A 27,145-nucleotide genomic window follows, 5' to 3' on the forward strand; every position below is an offset into this window, starting at 1 on the left:
CCTTGTTGCAGAAGAATTTTGCTAGCAAGTATAGGATGGAGTTTCAAGGGGTGGAAGCAGATCAATGGCATACTCGTCCAGGTACCCTGTGTATTAGCTGGAATGCTTTCAGCTACAGCTGCAAGTAATGAATTATCAAATGAATGGTGGCCGAAACAATATAGATCCTTACTATGTCACTTTGCAAGAAGCCCAGAGAAGAAGGCAACATCACTTCCGAAGGTCTCAGGTCTTCCCATCTGATGGCAGGTCAACCCTCATGGTCACAAGATGGCTCTCGAACACTGTATGTTCACTTCACACTTCAACACAAAGGACTCTATCTTCTCCTTGGGGGAGAGAGATGTTCCCAGAAGTCTCCTCGAGGACCTTCCTTTATATCCCCTGCTCAAACTTTGGGGATCATGCTCACTCCTAGGCCAATCACTGACTCAGGACAATGGGATTGTCACAATTGGCTTTGATCCATCATGAACAAAACTGGGGCTCTGGATGGAGGAGAAGACGAGAAAAGACAAAGGGCAGTGAATGTGCTAACAACTCTGAGGGTATTTCTTCAGAAAGGGATGAGCTCAGAGCCTGAGTGTCAAGTAACAGATGTCAGTGGGAGATGTCCTTGTAGCACATGGAAGATCCTCCATAGCGAAGTAGGAAACATCGGAGGGGAAGATATTAGGGTTGAGCATAAACCCACCTTAGAAAATCAACTCTGTGGAAAAGCAGAGGCAGAGGGAGAAGAGCCAAAGCCACAGATTTAGATGTGAGAAAACTTCTAGATTTTTCTTGGAGCCATTTCATGAACAGAGGAAGACGGCATGACACTATAGCCATGGCACTGTGGACACCCCCACACGGTGAGGGGTCTCTTCTCTACCAGAAATCTTTTGGGGATCTGAGCTAGGGGGATGGCAGTTACCAGAGGCAGCTCAGCTTCTCAGGAGCTCTCAAATGCCTAGCGGGGCACATGCCAACCTTAGAGCAACCCTACATTGGGGATCTCAGGTCCTGATCTAACACTTTGTCTTTAGAAGCCAAAGAACAACAAAACACCCTACCTGAGCATGCAGGGAGTTGGCATGGGGTCCATAGGGAAACCCAGGCGCCTGGGCTCATCAAGAACTTCTTCTCCGGAGTACAAGGCTGTGACTATGAGGCAGAGTGGTCTGCCACACACACACCAAGGCCGGGAGGTCTGCCCGGGGGGCGAGTGGTAAGCTCTCAGGGCCCAGGAAGACAGAGAGCCCTGGCAGAAGGTGGGCATGAGTCACAGATGCCCCCCAGTCCCACCACACCTGGCCCCAGACTCCATCCATGAGGACACATTGCAGGGAGGGGTTGGGGACAAAGGGCTTCAAGGGGCTCTGCACAGAGAAGACGAAGAGGCTCCACAAACGGGAAGGCTGCATTCCGCAGTGCTCCAAGGGAAGTGGTCCCAGGAAAAGCCCATGTCCCTGACCTGTGAGCCAGCTGGGAACAGAGTAAATAGGGTGCAGGCGCTCCCACTAAGGCACCTGCCCAGGGAGTCGGAGTCAGCAGGTTTGGGTGAGGTAAGGACTGCGTGTGAGAGGCTAAGATAGATTGTCCCAGAAGGCAGGTGCTGCTCCCACCTCATACTGGAGCTACAGAGGGGTCTGCCAGGGTGAGGAGAAGAGTTTTAGCAGGCTGAAAACAGAGTTCTGCACGACCCTCTCCGAACCAGAGTGCAATGTCCCTGGAAGCCTTTCTCCCCAAGCCACCGCGCCTGGAGGATTTACTGTTCTAGGGGGTCTGTGTCTGTATTGCCACCTGCTGCACTCCCAAGGCCCTGAGGTCAGAAGCTGCCTGCAGGCTCCCCCCCTTCCCCTGCTACCTTCCTGCAGCAGCCCCAGGTATGGGCAGTTTGCCCAGCCTCACAGCCTCTGAGTACTCCCAGGGGCACCTCTCTCTTCCTGCCACCTGAGGGGGCACGGGTGTACCTGTGCCTTCCCCAGCAAGTTGCTGGCTCCTGCCTGTCATCCTCACTTACAGAGAAGGCCTCCACGAACAAGAGGTGGTAGAAAGGGGGGGGGGGGTGACTGGGTGACGGGCACTGAGGGGGGCACTTGATGGGATGAGCACTGGGTGTTATTCTATATATTGGCAAATTGAACACCAATAAAAAATAAATTAAAAAAAAAACAGAGGGCATGACTGATGATTAAATTATGAGCCTCTGGCAATTGATTCACCCTCCACCCATCTCCCCTCCCCAGAAACCAGGGTGATAAAACTGAAAGTTTCCACTCTCTAATCACATGGTTAGTTCTGCTGGCAACCAGCACCCATCCTGAGGTGGGGTCCGGAAGTCACTTCATTAACGTAACAAGAGACACCTCTTAGGAACTTCCAAGGTTTTAGGAGCTCTGTGCCAGAGCTGGGACCAAATACATATTTCTGATTATAAATCACAATATCACAATCTGTATCTCCAGAGAGTAGCTCCATCAAGCTACATAGTGCAAGATGATAACATTACACTCACGTTTGTTACCTGTGAAGTGCTGGAACCCAGGAGGTATGTCTGTAATAGAAATGAGTACATGAACCAACCCTGTGGGAGTTCCCAGGGCCTCTAAATCATTGCAGGTGTGATGGTCAAGAAGCTGGGTTTTAGAACCAGGTAAAACTGGGATTTACATTCTTGGCTTAATAATCTAGAAGCTGGGTGTGCATGAATGATCTCTTTTCACAGTAGAGCCTTAGCTTCCTTCTTTGTAAAACGGGTAAGGCAATACCCACTTCGTGTGGTTCCTATACTGCAGTGCTACATAGCAACAGTGACAGTAATAATAACAATAAAACCCAACTAAACTAAAAATTAATCCAAACTCAGAGATAGTTTCAGAATGAGAAGGAAAACTATACTGTAATGCTTTGTAAGTGGTCCGTGGCATGGAAGATAAGGTCAGGAGGAAGTGAAGTGGGGCCTGGGAAACAGGTGACAAATGACCAGAGGGCCTGGACACCTTACAAGCAGTATTTCCCGAGTTTGACCTTAATCATCAGCAAGCATTCAATACAAAGATTCTGAAGCCCTTCTTTTGGAGATGTGGACTCACTAGGTTTGGCATGAGGCTGAGACATCTGTGTTATAAAAATCACCCCAAGTTCAAAAAGGGTGTTGCCTGTGTTCTCCTCTAGGATTTTGTTGGATTCCTGTCTCACATTTAGATCTTTCATCCATTTTGAGTTTCTCTTTGTGTATGGTGTAAGAGGATGGTCTACTTTCATTCTTCTGCACGGGACTGTTCAATTTTCCCAGCACCATTTATTGAAGAGACTGTCCTTTTTCCAGTGGATAGTCTTTCCTGCTTTGTCGAATATTAGTTGACCATAGAGTTGAGGGGCCATTTCTGGATTCTCTATTCTGTTCCATTGATCTATGTGTCTGTTTTTGTGCCAGTACCACACTGTCTTGATGATCAGAGCTTTGTAGTACAAATTGAAATCTAGCATTGTGATTGCCCCCAGCTCTGGTTTTCTTTTTCAATATTCCCCTGGCTATTCAGGGTCTTTTCTGATTCCACACAAATCTTAAGATCATTTGATCCAGCTCTCTGAAGAAAGCCCATGGTTTTGTGAACTTGGCCACAGCAACTTCTTGCAAGATACATCTATGAAGGCAAGGGAAACAAAAGCAAAAATGAATTATTGGGACTTAAGATAAAAAGTTTCTGCACAGAAAAAGAAACAGCCAACAAAACTAAAAGACAACCTACAGAATGGGAGAAGATATTTGCAAATGATGTATCAGATAAAGGATTAGTACCCAAGATCTATAAAAAGAACTTATTAAACTCAACAGCAAAGAAACAAACAATCCAATCATGAAATGGGTAAAAGACATGAACAGAAATCTCACAGAGGAAGACAGAGACATGGCCAACAAGCACATGAGAAAACGCTCCGCATCACTGGCCATCAGGGAAATACAAATCAAAACCACAATGAGATACCACCTCTCACTAGTGAGAATGGGGAACATTAACAAGGCAGGAAACCACAAATGTTGGAGAGGATGCGGAGAAAAGGGAACCCTCTTACACTGTTGGTGGGAATGTGAACTGGTGCAGCCACTCTGGAACACTGTGTGGAGGTTCCTCAAAGAGTTAAATATAGATCTGCTCTACGACCCAGCAATTGCACTGCTGGGGATTCACCCCAAAGATACAGATGCAGTGAAACGCCGGGACACCTGCATCCCAATGTTTATAGCAGCAATGGCCACGATAGCCAAACTGTGTCCTCGGTGTCCATTGAAAGATGAATGGATAAAGAAGGTGTGATCTATATATACCCTGGAATATTCCTCAGCCATTAGAAAGGACGAATACCCACCATTTGCTTCGGCGTGGATGGAACTGGAGGGTATTATGCTGAGTGAAGTAAGTCAACTGGAGAAGGACAAACATTATATGGTCTCATTCATTTGGGAAATATAAAAAACAGTGAAAGGGAATAAAGGGGAAAGGAGAGAAAATGAGTGGGAAATATTAGTGAGGGAGACAGAACATGAGAGACTCCTAACTCTGGGAAATGAACAAGGGGTGGTGGAAAGGGAGGTGGGCAGGGGGGATAGGGTGACTGGGTGACGGGCACTGAGGGGGGCACTTGATGGGATGAGTACTGGGTGATATGCTATATGTTGGCAAATCGAACTCCAATAAAAAATATACAAAAAATAATAATAATAATCACCCCAGGGGCTCCTGGTGCACAGCCAGGTCTGGGTAGTGTACATGGAAATGGGTGATCCCAGCTGAGCTCCAGACTCCTGTGTTCTCCTCACAATGTTTCATAGTTTTCAGCTTTATATCTACATATATAATCTATGTTTACTTAGCTTTTGTATATGAGGTGTGAATCAAAGGTTATGTGTGTGTATATATAATTGCTCCAGAACCACTTGTGGAAAAGACAGACCAATTCAGTTTCCTTTGCATCTTTGTTAAAAATCAATTGGCCAAGAGGGAGGAGCAAGATGGCAGAGGAGTAGGGTCCCCAAGTCACCTGTCCCCACCAAATTACCTAGATAACCTTCAAATCACCCTGAAAATCTACGAATTTGGCCTGAGATTTAAAGAGAGAACAGCTGGAATACTACAGGGAGAAGAGTTCGCGCTTCTATCAAGGTAGGAAGATGGGGAAAAAGAAATAAACAAAAGGCCTCCGAGGGGGAGGGGCCCCGCAAGGAGCCGGGCTGAGGCCGGGGCGAGTGTCCCCAGGACAGGAGAGCCCCGTCCCGGAGAAGCAGGAGCTGCACCAACCTTCCCGGGCGGAAAGGGGCTCGTGGGGAGTTAGAGCAGGACCCAGAGGGCGGGGATGCTCTCGGGCTCCCTGGGACACTAACAGACACCTATGCCCCGGGGAGAGTGCGCCGAGCTCCCTAAGGGCTGCAGCACACGGCGGGACCCGGAGCAGCTCGGGGGCGCTCGGGGGCGGCTCCGCGGAGGGGGCTGCAGGGCGGGATCGCGAATCCACCAGCGCAGGCTCCGGAGCACAGGGCGCCAGGAAACAGCCCAGGATCCGGCCTCCCCCCGGGACAGGCAGAGGCCGGGAGGGCCCAGGACAGCAAGGACGCGCCTGCCCCAGCTGAGCAGATCAGCGGCCCCGCCCCGGAGCCTCCAGGCCCTGCAGACCGAGAGCTCTGTAGCTACTGCGGGAGCTGACTCCAGGGCTCCAGAGCTGGCCGCTGCCACTGGGGTTGTTCCTCCTGGGGCCTCACGGGATAAACAACCCCCACTGAGCCCTGCACCAGGCAGGGGGCAGAGCAGCTCCCCCAAGTGCTAACACCTGAAAATCAGCACAACAGGCCCCTCCCCCAGAAGACCAGCTGGACGGACAAGTTCCAGGGGAAGTCAAGGGACTTAAAAGTATACAGAATCAAAGATACTCCCCCGTGTTTTTGTGGGGTTTTTTGTTTGTTTTTTTGTTTTTGCTTTTTTATTTCTGTTTGCTTCCCCCCACCCCTTTCTTTTTCTTTCTCTTTTCCTCTCTCTCTTTTTTTCTTCCTTTTTTCTTTTTTCTTTTTCTCTTTTCTTTCCTTCTTTCTCTCCTCTCTTTTTCTCCTTTTCCCAATACAACGTGTTTTTGGCCACTCTGCGCTGAGCAAAATGACTAGAAGGAAAACCTCACCTCAAAAGAAAGAATCAGAAACAGTCCTCTCTCCAACAGAGTTACAAAATTTGGATTACAATTCAATGTCAGAAAGCCAATTCAGAAGCACTATTATACAGCTACCGGTGGCTCTAGAAAAAAAACATAAAGGACTCAAGAGACTTCATGGCTGCAGAATTTAGATCTAATCAGGCAGAAATTAAAAATCAATTGAATGAGATGCAATCCAAACTAGAAGTCCTAACGACGAGGGTTAACGAGATGGAAGAACGAGTGAGTGACATAGAAAACAAGTTGATGGCAAAGAGGGAAACTGAGGAAAAAATAGACAATTAAAAGACCATGAGGAGAGATTAAGGGAAATAAACAACAGCCTGAGGAAGAAAAACCTAAGTTTAATTGGGGTTCCCGAGGGCGCCGAAAGGGACAGAGGTCCAGAATATGTATTTGAACAAATCCTAGCTGAAAACTTTCTTAATCTGGGAAGGGAAACAGGCATTCAGATCCAGGAAATAGAGAGATTCCCCCCCTAAAATCAATAAAAACCGTTCAACACCTCGACATTTAATAGTTAAGCTTGCAAATTCCAAAGATAAAGAGAAGATCCTTAAAGCAGCAAGAGACAAGAAATCCCTGACTTTTATGGGGAGGAGTATTAGGGTAACAGCAGACCTCTCCACAGAGACCTGGCAGGCCAGAAAGGGCTGGCAGGATATATTCAGGGTCCTAAATGAGAAGAACATGAAACCAAGAATACTTTATCCAGCAAGGCTCTCATTCAGAATGGAAGGAGAGATAAAGAACTTCGAAGACAGGCAGGAACTGAAAGAATATGTGACCTCCAAACCAGCTCTGCAAGAAATTTTAAGGGGGACTCTTAAAATTCCCCTTTAAGAAGAAGTCCAGTGGAACAATCCACAAAAACAAGGACTGAATAGATATCATGATGACACTAAACTCATATCTTTCAATAGTAACTCTGAATGTTAACGGGCTTAATGACCCCCATCAAAAGGTGCAGGGTCTCAGACTGGATAAAAAAAGCAGGACCCATCTATTTGCTGTCTACAAGAGACTCATTTTAGACAGAAGGACAACTGCAGCCTGAAAATAAAAGGTTGGAGAACCATTTACCATTCGAATGGTCCTCAAAAGAAAGCAGGGGTAGCCATCCTTATATCAGATAAACAAATTTACTCTGAAGACTGTAGTAAGAGATGAAGAGGGACACTATATCATACTTAAAGGATCTATTCAACAAGAGGACTTAACAATCCTCAATATATATGTCCCGAATGTGGGAGCTGCCAAATATATCAATCAATTAATAACCAAAGTTAAGACATACTTAGATAATAATACAATTATACTTGGTGACTTCAATCTAGCACTTTCTATACTCGATAGGTCTTCTAAACACAACATCTCCAAAGAAACGAGAGCTTTAAATGATACACTGGACCAGATGGATTTCACAGATATCTACAGAACTTTACATCCAAACTCAACTGAATACACATTCTTCTCAAGTGCACATGGAACTTTCTCCAGAACAGACCACATACTGGGTCACAAATCGGGTCTGAACCGATACCAAAAGATTGGGATTGTCCCCTGCATATTCTTAGACCATAATGCCTTGAAATTAGAACTAAATCACAACAAGAAGTTTGGAAGGACCTCAAACACGTGGAGGTTAAGGACCATCCTGCTAAAAGAAGAAAGGGTCAACCAGGAAATTAAGGAAGAATTAAAAAGATTCATGGAAACTAATGAGAATGAAGATACAACCGTTCAAAATCTTTGGGATGCAGCAAAAGCAGTCCTAAGGGGGAAATACATCGCAATACAAGCATCCATTCAAAAACTGGAAAGAACTCAAATACAAAAGCTAACCTTACACCTAAAGGAGCTAGAGAAAAAACATCAAATAGATCCTACACCAAGCAGAAGAAGAGAGTTAATAAAGATTCGAGCAGAACTCAATGAAATCGAGACCAGAAGAACTGTGGAACAGATCAACAAAACCAGGAGTTGGTTCTTTGAAAGAATTAATAAGATAGATAAACCATTAGCCAGCCTTATTAAAAAGAAGAGAGAAAAGACTCAAATTAATAAAATCATGAATGAGAAAGGAGAGATTACTACCAACAGCAAGGAAATACAAACGATTTTAAAAACATATATGAACAGCTATACGCCAGTAAATTAGGCAATCTAGAAGAAATGGACGCATTCCTGGAAAGCCACAAACTACCAAAACTGGAACAGGAAGAAATAGAAAACCTTAACAGGCCAATAACCTGGGAGGAAATTGAAGCAGTCATCAAAAACCTCCCAAGACACAAAAGTCCAGGGCCAGATGGCTTCCCAGGGGAATTCTATCAAACGTTTAAAGAAGAAACCATACCTATTCTACTCAAGCTGTTTGGAAAGATAGAAAGAGATGGAGTACTTCCAAATTCGTTCTATGAGGCCAGCACCACCTTAATTCCAAAACCAAAGACCCCACCAAAAAGGAGAATTATAGACCAATATCCCTGATGAACATGGATGCAAAAATTCTCAACAAGATACTAGCCAATAGGATCCAACAATACATTAAAAAAATTATTCACCATGACCAAGTAGGATTTATCCCCGGGACACAAGGCTGGTTCAACACTCGTAAAACAATCAATGTGATTCATCATATCAGCAAGAGAAAAACCAAGAACCATATGATCCTCTCATTAGATGCAGAGAAAGCATTTGACAAAATACAGCATCCATTCCTGATCAAAACTCTTCAGAGTGTAGGGATAGAGGGAACATTCCTCGACATCTTAAAATCCATCTATGAAAAGCCCACAGCAAACATAATTCTCAATGGGGAAGCACTGGGAGCCTTTCCCCTAAGATCAGGAACAAGACAGGGATGTCCACTCTCACCACTGCTGTTCAACATAGTACTGGAAGTCCTAGCCTCAGCAATCAGACAACAAAAAGACATTAAAGCATTCAAATTGGCAAAGAAGAAGTCAAACTCTCCCTCTTCGTCGATGACATGATACTCTACATAGAAAACCCAAAAGCCTCCACCCCAAGATTGCTAGAACTCATACAGCAATTTGGCAGCGTGGCAGGATACAAAATCAATGCCCAGAAATCAGTGGCATTTCTATACACTAACAATAAGACTGGAGAAAGATAAATTAAGGAGTCAATCCCATTTACAATTGCACCCAAAAGTATAAGATACCTAGGAATAAACCTAACCAAAGAGGTAAAGGATCTATACCCTCAAAACTATAGAACACTTCTGAAAGAAATTGAGGAAAACACAAAGAGATGGAAAAATATTCCATGCTCATGGATTGGCAGAATTAATATTGTGAAAAGGTCAATGTTACCCAGGGCAATTTACACGTTTAATGCAATCCCTATCAAAATACCATGGACTTTCTTCAGAGAGTTAGAACAAATTATTTTAAGATTTGTGTGGAATCAGAAAAGACCCCGAATAGCCAGGGGAATTTTAAAAAAGAAAACCATATCTGGGGCATCACAATGCCAGATTTCAGGTTGTACTACAAAGCTGTGGTCATCAAGACAGTGTGGTACTGGCACAAAAACAGACACATAGATCAATGGAACAGAATAGAGAATCCAGAAGTGGACCCTCAACTTTATGGTCAACTAATATTCGATAAAGGAGGAAAGACTATCCACTGGAAGAAAGTATCTTCAATAAATGGTGCTGGGAAAATTGGTCATCCACATGCAGAAGAAGGAAACTAGACCACTCTCTTTCACCATACACAAAGATAAACTCAAAATGGATGAAAGATCTAAATGTGAGACAAGATTCCATCAAAATCCTAGAGGAGAACACAGGCAACACCCTTTTTGAACTTGGCCACAGTAACTTCTTACAAGATACATCCACGAAGGCAAAAGAAACAAAAGCAAAAATGAAATTGGGACTTCATCAAGATAAGAAGCTTTTGCACAGCAAAGGATACAGTCAACAAAACTAAAGGACAACCTACAGAATGGGAGAAGATATTTGCAAATGACGTATCAGATAAAGGGCTAGTTTCCAAGATCTATAAAGAACTTATTAAACTCAACAGCAAAGAAACAAACAATCCAATCATGAAATGGGCAAAAGACATGAACAGAAATCTCACAGAGGAAGACAGAGACATGGCCAACATGCACATGAGAAAATACTCTGCATCACTTGCCATCAGGGAAATACAAATCAAAACCACAATGAGATACCACCTCTCACTAGTGAGAATGGGGAACATTAACAAGGCAGGAAACCACAAATGTTGGAGAGGATGCGGAGAAAAGGGAACCCTCTTGCCCTGTTGGTGGGAATGTGAACTGTGCAGCCACTCTGGAAAACTGTGTGGAGGTTCCTCAAAGAGTTAAAAATAGACCTGCCCTACGACCCAGCAATTGCACTGTTGGGGATTTACTCCAAAGATACAGATGCAGTGAAACGCCGGGACACCTGCACCTCGATGTTTCTAGCAGCAATGTCCACAATAGCCAAACTGTGGAAGGAGCCTCGGTGTCCATCGAAAGATGAATGGATAAAGAAGATGTGGTTTATGTATACAATGGAATATTCCTCAGCCATTAGAAATGACAAATACCCACCATTTGCTTCAACGTGGATAGAACTGGAGGGTATTATGCTGAGTGAAATAAGTCAATCGGAGAAGGACAAACATCATATGTTCTCATTCATTTGGGGAATATAAATAATAGTGAAAGGGAATAGAAGGGAAGGGAGAAGAAATGGGTAGGAAATATCAGAAAGGGAGACAGAACATAAAGACTCCTAACTCTGGGAAACGAACTAGAGGTGATGGAAGGGGAGGAGGGCGGGGGGTGGGGGTGAATGGGTGACGGGCACTGAGGGAGGCACTTGACGGTATGAGCACTGGGTGTTATTCTGTATGTTGGCAAATTGAACACCAATAAAAAATAAATTTATTATTAAAAAAATCAATTGGCCATATATGTGTGCACCTACTCATGGATTCGATCCTATTCCATTGATCTGTTTGCTTGCTGTGATGCTAATACCACACTGTCTTGATTACTATAGCTTTATAACAAGTCTTGAAATCAGATAATATAAATCTTTCAACTTTGTTCATCTTTTTTCAAACATGTTCTGGTTATTTAGGTCACTTGCATTTCCATATGAATTTTAAAATCAGTTTGTCAATTTCTTCCAAAAGGCCTGCAAGACTTTGATTTAAATTTTGTTGAATCAGTGGACCAGCTGGGGAAGAATAAAATAGATCCATAAACACAGCATCTCTCTCCATAATTTAGCAATCCAGCAATACTCTGAGTATAAGGTTCCTTTGTAGGAAAATTGTTAAAGAAATTAAGTTGCTTTAATATACATAAGGCTATTCAGGTTATCTCTTTTTCTGTAGATTTGAACCATGATATGGTATTTTAGATACTCCTATGTCCCTCCAACTCAGAATTGTGACACCCCTCTATTTGCAAAAACAAGTTGCCAATAGTAAACACCAAATAATTTATACATCAAGAAGCTCTGTTGCTATTTGCTGAATTTGATGGATAAATATTTAAATGGTAATGCCAATAAGACCTAATTATTATCAGATCTTTTTGGCCATGGCCCAAAACATAAAGGTCAAGGGGAATCACTCTCCCTTCTAACATAAAGATGTCTACATTTGAAAGAAAAGTTCAGGATAACTCATCCTTTTAAAGGACTTTTCTTTATTACTTTGACAAGTGTAATTTTGTTGTAGTTGCCTGTGATCACATCCTGGGTAAAGCAGCACACCCAGTGAGAGCAATGAGGCACTGCTTAATTGAGACCCCTAAGGAGCCGTTGGTAATAGAATCAGCATGCAGAGGTGAGGTTGAGCTGCTGGAATTCTAATAGAATGATTAGTTCTGCAGATTACTGTGGTGAGAAAGACTTCAGATCTTCTGGCATATATCTCACTTCCAAAGAACTTTCCAAACTTTCCAGGTCAGCTCTCAGCCTATCTGCAAGCAAAGTGAGATAAACTGAGGCATAGAATGCCAGTGCATTGATCTAGTACTCCATCTACAAAATCCTTGGTCCCCTTTGTGATGTAGTGCTCAAAATAAGAAATGAACATTCCAGAGGTTCTTTCTTCCCTGGATGAAGAAACTGGTGTGTGAGCAATCACTGTTTAGGAGAACAGAAGTTTCACTCAATGAAGTGGACAGCAAGGCAGTGAAAGGAACAGAAGACAATTCCCCTCTTTTTTTTTTATTTTTATTTATTTATTTATTTTTATGATAGTCACAGAGAGAGAGAGAGAGAGAGAGAGAGAGGCAGAGACACAGGCAGAGGGAGAAGCAGGCTCCATGCACCGGGAGCCTGACGTGGGATTCGATCCCGGGTCTCCAGGATCACGCCCTGGGCCAAAGGCAGGCGCCAAACCACTGCGCCACCCAGGGATCCCCGACAATTCCCCTCTTACATGCAAAGTTGACTGAATAGTCATTGACCTTAAGAAATAGAATGAACCTTTATCACTTCTAAAACTCAATGACAGCAAAAGGTTTCACCATAATGTCACCATAATGACTTTTGGGCAGTAAAATTGGGGCTATCAGAAAGGGAAAGAGCTTTTACTTTTAATTTTATATACTTCTACTTAAATGTTTAAACAATGATTCTGTATTCCTTTGGCTATTTAAAAACTTTATAAACTAGTTTAGCTTTTATTATTAAAGCAAGTTCTAAGATAATAAATATCTCTTTTTTATAATAAAACTACATTGGAACATTCACTGGCCTGGAACTGTGTCTTTCTCAGGTCCCTGCACAATCATTATACTTTGGAAATGTTTTCAAACTGGCAAAATGAGGTGACCTAGTGTGTCCTCTTTGCTCTTTGAAGTATTTATGAGCATCATAAACCCTAATTCTGACCATTGAGGGTGTTGTAAATCAATATGACTCCAGAGTTGAACAATAATGAGATAGCCCCAAAAATCAAAACTATCCAAGTGGAGAATTCCAGTTCTGGCCATGATGGAATAATGGGGACCAGATTTACCCTCATGCCTGAAATAACTATGAAACTAGACAAAATATATGAAACAATGGTTTTCAAGACATTGGACACCATGCAAAAAACACAATGACCCCAGCAAGGCTGGAAAAAATGAGGTAAGCCCTATGATTATCCCGAGTTACTATCGTGAGGGCATTTCCAGGCTATGGTAGGGGGAACCAAGCAGAGCCAAGTACTCTCTGAGTTTAGAAGTTAAAGCTAACGAGACCGCAGCAGCTAGTGTTTGCAGGGCACAATAGTGGAAAGAGAATCCCCAGATATCTGTAGAGGGTGTCCCTGAGTATTCAGCAGAATAGTGCTCAATGTATGTTTCTGAAAAAAACTGCATAAGGTTGGGAAAAGAACCAACCAAAAGGATGAGAGGGAACTGTACCTGGTATAGTCAGCCAGGCCAGAAATCCTCATACTTCATGGAGGTTTGGGTACTGCACTTAGAACTGTCTTACCTAAGTAGCAGAGAATGACTAGCCCTAGACAAAATGCTGCTCTGGTCCAGCCAAAAAGAAATTTAAAATCAAGATCTGAAGGGCTCAAACTATGTCCAAACAACTTAACATCATTCTAGAATAAAGTTTAAAGATATGTATAGGAGTATAAAAATACCTAGCAACCAAGAAGGTAAAATTTATAATGTCTGTCACCCAATCAATTACCAGGCTGATACTCAGAGAAATATGAAAATATGACCTACAGGGAGTAATTAATTGAAAATGACCCAGAGAAGTCACAGGTGTTAAAATTAGCAGAAGAGAACATGCCAACAGTTATTATAACTGCATTCCATATATTCAAAAGCTAAGGCAGCATGAATATGTTGAGTAGAAACATGGAAAATACATGAAAAGAAAACAAATCAAACATCTAGAGAGGGAAACGACAATGTCTGAGATGAAAAATACACTGTATGGGATTAATGACAGATTAGACCCTGAAGAAAAGATTCATGAACTTGAAAACACAGCAACAGAAAATATTCAAAGTAAAACACAGAAAAAAAATGTTAAAAATGGACAGTACTTTTGAGTTATGTGACAACTTCAAACTGTCTAATATACATATAATTTGAACTCCAGAGGAGAATTAAGACGGAAAAAAAGATTTGAGCAAATAATGGTAAAACATTGTCCAAATTTGATGAAAAATAAAAATCACAACTAAATAAAAAGCTCAAAAAACTCCCAAAACAAGAAACATGAAGAAAACCACTTCAAAATATATCATAACCCAATTGCCCAAAACCAACAATAAAGACATCTTAAAAGCAGCCAAAGAAAAGCAGATCATTATATAAGGAACAAAGGTAGGAGTGACTGCACATTTCTCATCAAACTCATGCGAGCTAGAAGGTAGGGGAGCAACATCTTTAAAGCACTGAGAGAAAAAAAAACTATCAGCCTAAAATTCTGCATCTAGTGAAAAAATAAAGACTTTATACAAAAACTGAAAAAAAAATTATCACCAGAAGATCTACACTACAAGAAAAATTAAAGAACTATTTCAGATAGAAGGAAACCAGTAACAGATGGGAATCAAGATTTACACAAGGAAATAAAAAAACATTGGAAATGCTAACTGTGTGGATAAATAGGTTTTTCCTTAAAACTTAAATGTCTTTTAATTGATTGTTTAAACTGAAATAATAGCAAGGTATTGGCAGGTTTATAATATATGTACAAATGACAACAACAGCATGAAAGTTGGAAAGGAGAAATGGAAATATACTCTGGTTAGATTCCTGTACTAAAGGCAGGAAACAACAAATGTTGGAGAGGATGCGGAGAAAAGGGAACCCTCTTACACTGTTGGTGGGAATGTGAACTGGTGCAGCCACTCTGGAAAACTGTGTGGAGGTTCCTCAAACAGTTAAAAATATACCTGCCCTACGACCCAGCAATTGCACTGTTGGGGATTTACCCCAAAGATACAAATGCAATGAAACGCCGGGACACCTGCACCCCGATGTTTATAGCAGCAATGGCCACAATAGCCAAACTGTGGAAGGAGCCTCGGTGTCCAACGAAAGATGAATGGATAAAGAAGATGTGGTTTATGTATACAATGGAATATTACTCAGCTATTAGAAATGACAAATACCCACCATTTGCTTCAACGTGGATGGAACTGGAGGGTATTATGCTGAGTGAAGTAAGTCAGTCGGAGAAGGACAAACATTATATGTTCTCATTCATTTGGGGAATATAAATAATAGTGAAAGGGAAAATAAGGGAAGGGAGAAGAAATGTGTGGGAAATATCAGAAAGGGAGACAGAACGTAAAGACTGCTAACTCTGGGAAACGAACTACGGGTGGTAGAAGGGGAGGAGGGCGGGGGGTGCGAGTGAATGGGTGACGGGCACTGGGTGTTATTCTGTATGTTAGTAAATTGAACACCAATAAAAAATAAATTAAAAAAAAAAGATTCCTGTACTATACATGAAGCCATATAATATTGCTTGAAGTTAGACTGTAATAAGATACAAACAAACATTATTGATGGAACTGAAGGGTATTATGCTAAGTGAAATAAGTCAATTGGAGAAAGACTATTATATTTTTTCACTCATATGTGGAATATAAGAAATAGTGAAAGGGACTATAAGAGAAATGAGGGAAACTGAGTGGGAAAAAATGAGAGAGGAAGACAAACCAGGAGAGACTCCTACCTCTGGGAAACAAAGCGTTGCAGAAGGGGCGGGGGGTAGGAGGATGGAGGTCACTGGGTGATGGGCACTAAGGAGGGTACTTGATGGGATAAGCACTGGGTGTTATACTATATGTTGGCAAATTGAATTTATAAATATTTTTTAAAAATAAAATAAAATTTAAAAAATATACAGACAAATACCATTAAGCCTAAAGCAACCACAACAATAAGAACAAAAATAATTATAGCTAATAGTAAACAAAGGAGATAAAATGGGTAATAAAAATACTCAATCCAAAGGAAATCAGAAAAGGAGGAAATGAACAAAGAGTACATAGGAAACCAGAAAACAAACAGTAAGATGGTAGATTTACCCCTAACCATATAAATAATCATATTAAATGGAAACAATAAAAAATATTCCGCATTAAAAAGCAGAAGTTGTCATGATAAAAAAACAAAAAGCAATACAAATATATGTTGTCCAAAAAAAATTCACTTACACTATAAAAATGCAAATAGATTAAAAGTGAATGACTAGAAAACATATCATGCTAAATTTAACATTTTTAAAAAACTGCAGTGGCTATGTTAATATGGGACAAAGTAGATTTCAGAGCAAAGAATAATACCAGGGTAAATAAAGTTTGTTTCAAAATCATAATGTAGTCAATTCATTTTAAAATAACATAATCTTAAACACACAGAAGATTTACCAAGATAGACCATACTCTTGACCATGAACCAAGTCTTAATAAATTTTTAAAAATTCAAGCCATGTAAAGTATGTTCTCTGACAGCAATGGAGTTGATTAAATTAGAAATCTATATCCAAATACTTGTACACCAAATGATACACTTCTAATTAGCCCATGAGTTACATAAATCAAGGAAAATTATAAAGCATTTGAACTGAGAGACAAAAGAATATACAACAATTTGTAAGACTGCCTAAGAAGAAGATGCCTAAGAAGAAATATCTCAAATCAATAACACTAGTTTCCATTTTAAGAAGCTAACAAATAAAAAAAGAGCAAATGAAATCCAAAGTAAGCAAAATAAATAAAATAATGAAGTAGCTAAGTAAATGAAATAGAAAATGGGAAAAAACAGAATAAAATCAATGAAACTAGCAGATTTCTCTGTTCTTTGAGAAGACAAAAATAAAAATGCAAATCAAGGTAGACTCATCAGAAAAAAAAGAGAGAAAATACAAATTGCCAGTATTAGGAATGAGAGGAGGTGGTATCAGTACAGATTCTACAGATAGTAAAAAAGATTAATAAAAGAATGCTTTGAACAATATCATGTCAATACTTTCCACAATTCAGAAGAAATGAGCAAATTCACTGAAGTATATAAACTACTAAACTTATTTATAGATAGATATCCTATATCTAATAAGAAAAATTGAATTTGTATTTTAAAACTTTCATGCCAGCAAGCTCTAGCCCAGATAGTTTCATAGTGAGTTCTATCTACATTTAAGGAAGAATTCATATCAGTTCTACATAATCTCTTCTAAAAAATTAAACACGAGGAAATACTTCCCAACTCAAATAGGAGGCCACACAGATACCAAATCCAGACAGAGACATTGCAAGAAAAGAAAACTAAGAGACCAGTATCTTTCATGAGTATAAACAAACTAACCCTCAACAAAATATTAAAAAGAATCTGGTGATGAATTATTGAAAACTACATCTGAAACTAATGACCTATTATATGTTGGGTAATTGAATTAAAATTTTTAAAAGAATCCATGTAATTCACCATATTAGCAAAATAAAAATAAAATCCATATAATCACCTCAATAGATACAGAAATAGCATTTAAAAAAAGAACCCAATGGCGCAGCCCAGGTGGCTCAGCGGTTTGGCACCACCTTCGGCCCAGGGTGTGATCCTGGAGACCTGGGATCGAGTCCCACATCAGGCTCCCTGCATGGAGCCTGCTTCTCCCTCTGCCCGTGTCTCTGCCTCTCTCTTTCTCTGTGTCTCTCATGAATAAATAAAATCTTTAAAAAAAAAAAAAGAACCCAACCAATATCCAATCTCAGAAAAGCAAAAAGACAAAACAAAAAACAAAAATGAGATTTTTCTCAAACTCTGTAGCTAATATCAAACTGGTGAAAGACCGAATGCATTCCCCTTAAGATCAGGAATAAATCAAGAATGCTCATTCTCATGATTGCTATATAATTTTGTACTAGGGGTTCTATCCAGTGCAATAGGCAAGAAAAAGAAACAGGTGTCCATGTCAGGAAGGAAAAAACTAAACTCTTTATTTGCAAACATGATCATCTATCCAGAGAATACAATGAGATACTAGAACTTATAATTATGTTTAGCAAGGGTGCAGGATTATAAAACCAATATCCCAAAGTTAATTGTATTTGATAAACCAGCCATAAACCATCAGAAATTAAAATTTTAATAATACATTTACAATTGCATATATTATTCAATCTTTTGAGCTGAATCTGACAAGGCATACGTATATAGAAAGTTTAAGATCACTAGTGAGAGAGATATATGTTCATGAATCAGAAGATTCAACATTGTTAAGGTGCCAAATTGTTTTATAGATTCACTGAAATACTAAGTAAAATCCCAGCAATCCTAATAGATATTAACAAGCTAATTCTAATATTTTCTTGTTAATATCTACTAGGATTCCTGGTATTTTACGTAGTATTTCAGTGAATCTATGATGTCAGTGAGGGTGACAGAACATCAGAGACTCCTAACTCTGGGAAACGAACAAGGGGTAGTGGAAAGGGAGGTGGGTGGGGGGTGGGGGGTTGGGGTGACTGGGTGACAGGCACTTGACGGGATGAGCACTGGGTGATATGCTATATGTTGGCAAATTGAACTCCAATAAAATAAATAAATAAAATAAAGGACATTTGAAGAACCCTTAAAAAAAAACAAGCTAATTCTAAATCAATATTTCAATGTGAATGATCTAGAATAGCCAAAACGACTTTCAAAACGAATGTATTTGGAGAACTAATACTGCTTGATTTTAAGTGTAAGACAGTGTAGTATAGCCACAAAAATTGACAGCTTCCTAAAAAACTGAGTGGATACTATTTGTGGGCTATTGATTCATTTCTTCTTTGTAGTAAAAGCGTCCCCACAATTTACTTGAGGAAACCACCATTTCCACATGCAGTTTGGTTAGTCAATCTCACCCTCATTTCCAGCAAATCAATGAGGCCATAATAGGCTATAGTCATTAGCTAAGGAATGGTAACATGACCCAGCCTAGACAAAGACATAAAACACTCTCTGCTGGGATTCCTGGGGGAAAAATATTTTCTCACTACAAAGAAGGATGCTTCTCACAACTTGGATATAACAAGAAAGCACGTAGGCCTCAGAATTCAACTTCCAACCGACAGACAGCTTTAGTTATTGGTTAATGACTGAGGGATGAACAGAGAACTAAATAAACTGGAACACTGGTTTGAAATGCTGGATCAAAGAGTACCCGAAGTAAGACCCACCTCTGGACTGATAAGTAATGTGAACTAATATTGTTAGGCCATTTTGAGTTAAAGATTCTATCAATTGTTACTGAAATATTCACAACAAACACACACCCAAGAAAGACATTTTTCTGCTAACAACTTTATAAGTAATCCTATAAGCAATCTTTAATAATAAGGAACAGTAAAGGCAATCAGAGTCAGGAGATTCAGTGTGGCCACTAATCCTGAGCTCAACAATGATAACAGTAACAGCCACAGCTACAGTTGACTCCTCATTAGCCATGAACCTGTTCTAGTTGCTGTACATACAGCATCGTAATCTTTACAAAGATGATGGAGATTACATATCTTATTTTACTGATGAGGAAAACTAAGGCTCATGGAGATAAAAATAACCTGCTCAAGGTCACAGTTAGTAAGCTAGTTACTTTTTCTTCACAGCACAGATGTGATAGAGTTCATTATTATCACTCTTCCCCACTGAACTGAAAGTGCCATGAAGCGTTCTAGAACTTTTGTCTTTTTCACTGCTGGATCCCCAGTACCCAGAATAGAGGCAGCTGTTATAAGCCTTCAGGAAAGAGTGGCTGAGTATAAAATGAATAAGATTCAAACCCAGGTCTAGCCCAGAGCCAACTCTTTTCCACAGCTCCAGACTGCCTCTCATTATCTCATTTTATGAGTGATCCTCTCACATGCTTAAGAACACCCCTGCCTCCTCTGATCTAGTGGAATGTCTTAAGAAACTGGTCTTGCTTCATTTGCTGTCATGGAATCCCTTGACCACGCTGGATTTCCTCTAAGATCTAAGACTCCTATGATACCTGCTGTTGGTATCATGTGCAAACAAAAGACACCTGCTTGGTGGTAGACACAGAGCCGGACTCTCTATGGACATTACCTCATTCAGTCCCACCCAGCAAGGTGGGGAGCTAAACCCCTGTCTGGCAAATTGGGGCACTGAAGCCCAGAGAGTTTATATGCTTTTAAGGTCACAAAAAGATGGGGAACTGTCTGACTCCAAAGTCTTTTACATATTTTTTTAAACCACACTATAAACAATTTAATTGTCTCATGAATATCATGTAACCTGGAGCTAGATTTGGAGGTTTAGTCAGAATATGTCAAAAACATTACAAAACAGATATATTTGGTCACTCATCATCATTTCAATATACACTTTTGAGAGCCTACTATGGGCCAGGTACCATGCTATGCAGTGGGGACAGAATGTTAAAAAAAAATCCCTGTCCCTTCTTTCATGGTTCAGTCTAGTATCAGCTGAGTCTCTCCTATCTTGGGGCTGGGCCTATTGCACACTTGGTGCATTAGATATAGTAGACTACAGTATAGCAATGGACAGAATTTGCATTGCCAGGTTAGGCTAACTGCATTAGAAACAGCAGGGACTAAAATTAATAAAAACAGATTAATCTCTTATTCAAAGTCTGATGGTCATATTATTGGGTGGGTGGCTCTTCTCCAAATGTTCATCCAGGAATCCAGAGGCTCTGCCATACTTTAATACTGTGGCTCTGACATCTTGTGGCTTCAAAGTTGCCCTGTATCAGCTAGCTAGAAAATGGATGGTTCTACATGGGAGATTTTTTATGGTCTAAGCTTGGAGGTAGCATATATCCTTTTCCCCCATAGTCTACTGGACAGAACTGAGCCACAAGACCACAGTAACCGCAAGAAAGCCTGGGAAATGGAGAATAACTCATGTAACTTAATGCCCACTAAGAATCTCTTTCAAAGACTCCAAAAAGTCTGTGGGATCTTTAAAGAATTCCAAAACTCCAAACATTCCAAATTTCTAACCTGGAATATGAAGTATAATCCTTTCTGTGTAGCAATTCAAGGCGGTGAGCACTGGGTGTTATACTATATGTTGGCAAATTGAAATCCAATACAAAAAATATACCTAATTAATTAATATTTTAAAAACAAGGTGGGGATTTCAGTCAGCAACACTTGTATACCATACAGTCATTCAGGGACTCAAGCTGGTGGCAGTTCTGCCCTACTGAAAAGGCTTCAGAAGAGATTTTAAGGGCCAGACCTGCAAATTGTACCCAACACTTCCACCCATATGTCATTGGTTAGAACTCAGTCATATGACCATATATGAAGGGAAGGAAAGGAATGTAGTCTAAATGCCAGGCAAAGGGACAAATGGATTTTTCTAGATTGCTAGAGAATTCTGTTCCACTCAGATGTTTTCACTGGACCTGCCAAATACTACTTACTTCTCATGTCTTCCACTGATACTCCTCCCTGATCTGCTCCTTTGTAGCTTGACATGTGTCCATCTAGCTATGTCTCCAATGTGACATCTCACAGTTTCCTAATTCTGGCCTCTAAGTATAATCCTTCTTTTCAACAAGGAGGTGATTTGAAAAACTATTGAATGTGCCCTCAATAGGAAACCCCATGTTCTGCAATTCATTCATCTGGTGATCATGCACTTAGACTTAATGGTTTCTCCACTAGAGGACAAGGATATGTCAATGTCATTCAGTACTCTACTGCCAGTGCCTAGAACAGCATGCTCGGTACACTGCAGGTTACCCCAAAAATATTTGTTGAATAAATTATGAATTTTACTTCAGTCTTAGAATCTAAATAGGGAATTCATATTTGATGTTGAAAAAAATCTTCCCTTCCTCATTATATATGATCCTACCTCCGCAATCCCTGGGAGGGCATTCCTGACCACAAGCCACATCTTTTCACTAACTCACTCACTCAGTACTCACTTCTTTTCCACCCATAACAAACTTTGAAGAAGTCATATACATGATAAGGCCTTTTTTCCCTTCTTTTTTGTGCTGCTATGGAATAAACTCTAAGCTGAGCAGAAAAAGATGTGTCTGAATTCCTGCTAAGTCACTTAAGAGCTATGTGGTTTCTATAAATCACCTCAAGGCTCTGAGCTTCAGTTTCCTCTTTGTAAGTAGATAACAATATTCACCCTCTCAACTTCACAGGATTCTTGTAAAAACTTATTTCATTTTCATTCAAAAACTATTTATTAGTAGCCTACTAAATGCCAGAACTTGATTTAAATTCTGGAGATACATCAGTGAATAAAACAAACTTCTCGTGTCTCCATTTATGGTTGGAGGAGGCGGACTGTAAATAAATCAAAAGATGAATACATAATACAACAGGTGGTGGTGAAAGCAATGCAGAAAAATAATCCAGCATAAAAAAGATGAGGGCTCCTTTAATATCTTATATAAGACGGTCCAGAAAGGGATACTTGAGGAGTCAAAAATGACCCTAAGTTTTTGACCTAAGAAGTGATAAAATAGGGCTATTTGCTGAGAAGAGGAAAACTGAAGAAAACACAACATGGAAGCCCTCACTATGTTAAGTCCTCAATCTTGGAAACATTTTTGTGATGTCTATTAGACATCCAAATGGTGATGTATGACATTGAATATATGTATTTGGAGTTCCAGGATGAGGTCCAGGGTAGAGCTATAAATGTGGAAGTTGAAAGTCTGTATAAAGCCTTGAGAATGGATAAGATCATGTAAGGAATTGGTAGAGAAGAACTGATTTCTGAGGACTGAGCAAGAGGAACTCCAATATTTAAAAGTTTAGGAAAAGAGAAAGGCATGGCAAAGAAAAACAAAACTAAGAAGCAGTTAATGAATGAGGTAGAAAGAGGAATGAGAGGGATCCCTGGGTGGCGCAGCAGTTTGGCGCCTGCCTTTGGCCCAGGGCGCGATCCTGGAGACCCGGGATCGAATCCCACATCGGGCTCCCGGTGCATGGAGCCTGCTTCTCCCTCTGCCTGTGTCTCTGCCTCTCTCTCTCTCTCTGTAACTATCATAAATAAATAAAAAAAAAATTAAAAAAAAAAGAGGAATGAGAGAGAAAACTAAAGAAAGAAGTTCAGGAAGGAGGGGCTAAGATAAATTTCCATTATGATACAGTAAGTAGAATATATCAATAATTAAATATAAATGAAATATTAAGTAGTTCAATTAAAAGTCTATAATTATTAAACTAAATTAAAAATAAAATCCAAAATAAGCTGCTTACTAGAGATATACCTTAAACATAAGACATAGAGTAATTAAAAATTAGAGATGAAAAAAATAAACCATGTAAACAATATCCAAAAGACAGCTAGAATAGCTACACTGAGAGCAAAGCAGATCAAGGCAAAAGCATAATTGGGATATAGATACAAATTTCATAATGATAAAAGGGTTAATTCTCCAAGAATGTATTAAATTCTCAATTTATATGTACATAAAAATTATAGCTTCAAAATATATAAAGAAAAATTGACAGAATGATAAATATAGCAAATTCATCCTCATAATGGAAAACTTTAACACACTTCTCTCAATAAAAAGGACAGAAAGGAGAAAAATCAGCAAGGATATATAAGATATAAACAACACAATTAACAAACTGGATATACTGGCATGCACAGAACATTGTGCAGAAAAGAATGAATATTTTTTCAAGTGAACATGGAACATTTAATGCTGGCCATAAAAGAAGTTTTGACAAGTTTCAAAGGATTGAAATCACTCAGAATATGTTCTCTGACCACAAAAGAATTAAGTTGGAAATAAATTTTTGAAATAAGTAAAAATTCCTCAAATTCTTGGGAATTTAACAATATATTTTTAAATAGGTCAAAGGAAGAAATTTCAATGGAAATTGGAAATCATGAAAATACAACATATCAAAACAGGGATTGTGGCTAAACCTCTGCTAAGAGAAAACTTATAGTCTTAAATGCATATATTTAAAAAGAAGAATAGAAATCAAAAATATGGTTATTTACCTCAAAAATAAGAAAAATAGCAGGGATGCCTGGGTAGCTCAGCAGTTGATCATCTGGCTTTGGCTCAGGGCATAATACCAGGGTCTGGGGAGTGAGTCCTGCATCAGACTCCCTGTGTGGAGCCTGCTTCTCCCTCTGCCTATGTCTCTGCCTCTCTCTCTCTCTCTCTCTCTCTCTCTCTCTGTGTGTGTGTGTCTCATGAATAAATAAAATATTTTTTTAAAAAAATAGCAAATTGAAAAAAAATAGCAAATTGAACCTAAAGAAACTAGAAGGGAAGAAATAATAAAAACTATGAGCAGAAATTAATGAAATATAAAACAAACATTCCAGAGAGAAAATCGGCATGCCTAAAAGTTGACATTTGTAAAAGGATAATAAAAATGTTAGGTTTCTAAGAAGTCTGATAGGAAAATAATAAAGAAGGTACAAGTTGCCAGTTGAATTAAGATCAGGACATCAGTTAATATTCTACAGATACTTAAAATATAATTACAATATATTATTAATAATTTAATATTAATAAATTTTAGCTAAAATGGAAAATTCCTAGAAAAACAAAACAAAAACTGACATAAGAGGAAATAAAAAAATTAAAATAGTCCTATACCTATTAGTGTTGAAGCTATAGTTAAAAATATCTATGCAAAGAAATCTCCAGGCATAAATGGTTTTTCTCTAAGTAAATTCCTCCAAATATTTATGGAAGAAACGACACCAATCATATATAAACAGTTGAATAGACTAGAAAAAAAGAAAATGCTTCTTATTTGTTTAATGAGGCCATTATATCTTGATACCAAAAACTGACCAGAACATGGAAAAAATTTTATCAATGACATATATATGTGTACATGTGCATATGTATACATACACAATGGAACATTATTCAGCGATTAAAGAAGAAAATCATGCCATTTGTGCAAACACAGATGGACCTAGAGGGTATTATGCTAAGTGAAATAAGTCAGACAAAGACAAATACTGCATGATCTCACTTGTACATGGGACCTAAAAATTAAAAAAAAAAAGAATTCATAGAATGATAAAGAAAACAACTTGGTGGTTGCCAGAGATGGGGAGTGGTGATGGACAAAATGGGTGAAAGTGGTCAAAAGGTAGAAACTTCCAGTTATAAATAAGTCCTGGGAATGTAATATAAAGAAAGCATGGAGATTATAGTTAGTAATATTCTATATTTGAAAATTGCTAAAAGAGTAAATCTTAAACGTTCTCATTATAAGAAAAAAAGACAGTATGTTATTAGATCAAGGATATAAAAATAAACTCATGAAATACAAGAGGCCAGAAAAAGACCCACATTATACAGTCACATAACTTATGATGAAGGTGACACTGGAACACAGTGTACTAATAAATGGTACTTATGGTACTTGGTCAATTAGAAAAATGAATTTTGATCACTACTGTACACTACACAATTCCATACAAAGTAAAATGATAAATCTTCTAAAAGAAAATATAGAAGATCTTCACAACCTTGGAGTGCTCAAAGATTACTCAAATGAGAAAAAAAAGAAAATCAACAAAAAGTATTTGCCACACATGAAATGATTAATAAATTTTATCTTTTAAAATTAATAGACCTATTAATTTGATCAAAAATACCATTCAGGGACGCCTGGGTAGCTCACTGGTTGAGTGTCTGCCTTCAGTTCAGGGTGTGATCTGGGGTTTCGAGATCAAGTCCCACATCGGGCTCCCTGCAGGGAGCCTGCTTCTCCCTCTGCCTGTGTCTCTGCTTCTCTTTCTGTATCTCTCATGAATAAATAAATAAAATCTTAGAAAAAAATACCATTCAGAGACTGAAAATTCAAACCACAGACTAAGAAAAGATATTTGTAATACATATTAGCTGAAGGACTCACATATAGAATATATAATAATTCCCCAAAGGTGAATAAGAAAAATCCCAATGAACCAATAAAAAAATTAACAAAAGACTTGAATAAGTACTTATTAAAAGAGAATATCCAAATGGCCAACATGAAAAGGTGCTCTATCTCATTGGTTATCACAGGGATGCAAATTAAAACCACAGCAAAAATACCGGCACCAATACACACTCATCAGAGTGGCTATAATAAAAAATCATGAAAATACCTAGTAATGGGGATATGGTGTAACTGGAACTGCAGTGGGCATATTACTGACACAACCACTGTTGATAACCAATAAAGCTAAACATATACATAGATATATATATATATAGAGAGAGAGAGAGAGATAGATACATAGATACATAGATATATGTTGTGATATACTCAAATTTTTCAATAATATAAAGGAATAAGAATGTACACATCACAGCTTCACACATCATCATCAGTGGATTTCACTAACTAATGTTGAGCCAAAAATATCAGACACAGAAGTGCACATATTATATGTCCTATTTATATAAAGTTCAAAAACAGAACTAATTTTTGGTGGTAAAATTCAGGGGAGTGCTAGCTCTTATGAGGGTAGTGACTGGGAATCCAGAGCATAAGGGGTGTTAGGGGTATCCTAATGTTCTTTGATCTGACTTTCAGTTATGGGGTGAACTTAAGTGTGTGAAAATTCACTGAAGCATATCTGGAAGCATAGCATGCATATATATACTAGCATAAAAAGTTTACTAAAAACCAAAAGAGAGACAGATTAACTATGTTTTGTGCTGATGCTCATGACCTTAGTATCCTAAGGCCTTTGGTTTTGAACCTAAGTAACTGCTCACTCATTCATTCATTTGGTCAACCTGCAGGGGTGAACCAGTCAGGAACACCCCTAACCTTGTAGAGCTTCTATTATAGTGGAAGGAGGTTGACAGTGGACCACGATAGACAATGTCAACAGGCTCCCTTGTCCTTCAGAAGCTGGAGGACTTGGACAATGGAAGAACTAGCAGAAGAGCCAGAATTAGGGAAAAAAGGGATGTCAGCATATT

At 39.3% G+C, this 27,145-nt stretch overlaps 1 long non-coding RNA gene across 6 annotated transcripts in view; it reads right to left on the reverse strand.

The window, feature by feature from the left end:
- The window catches only part of LOC140632250 (uncharacterized), a 155,172-nt gene that overhangs the window by 15,721 nt on the left and 112,306 nt on the right, over positions 1 to 27,145 (reverse strand). For all 6 annotated transcript variants that reach the window (XR_012029763.1, XR_012029762.1, XR_012029764.1 and 3 more), the window contains one exon: positions 3,078 to 3,632. This is a non-coding gene — a long non-coding RNA (uncharacterized lncRNA). The remainder of the gene's footprint in view (positions 1 to 3,077; positions 3,633 to 27,145) is intronic.

This window comes from Canis lupus, chromosome 4 (assembly GCF_048164855.1).
Source record: "Canis lupus baileyi chromosome 4, mCanLup2.hap1, whole genome shotgun sequence".
NCBI lineage: Eukaryota > Metazoa > Chordata > Mammalia > Carnivora > Canidae > Canis > Canis lupus.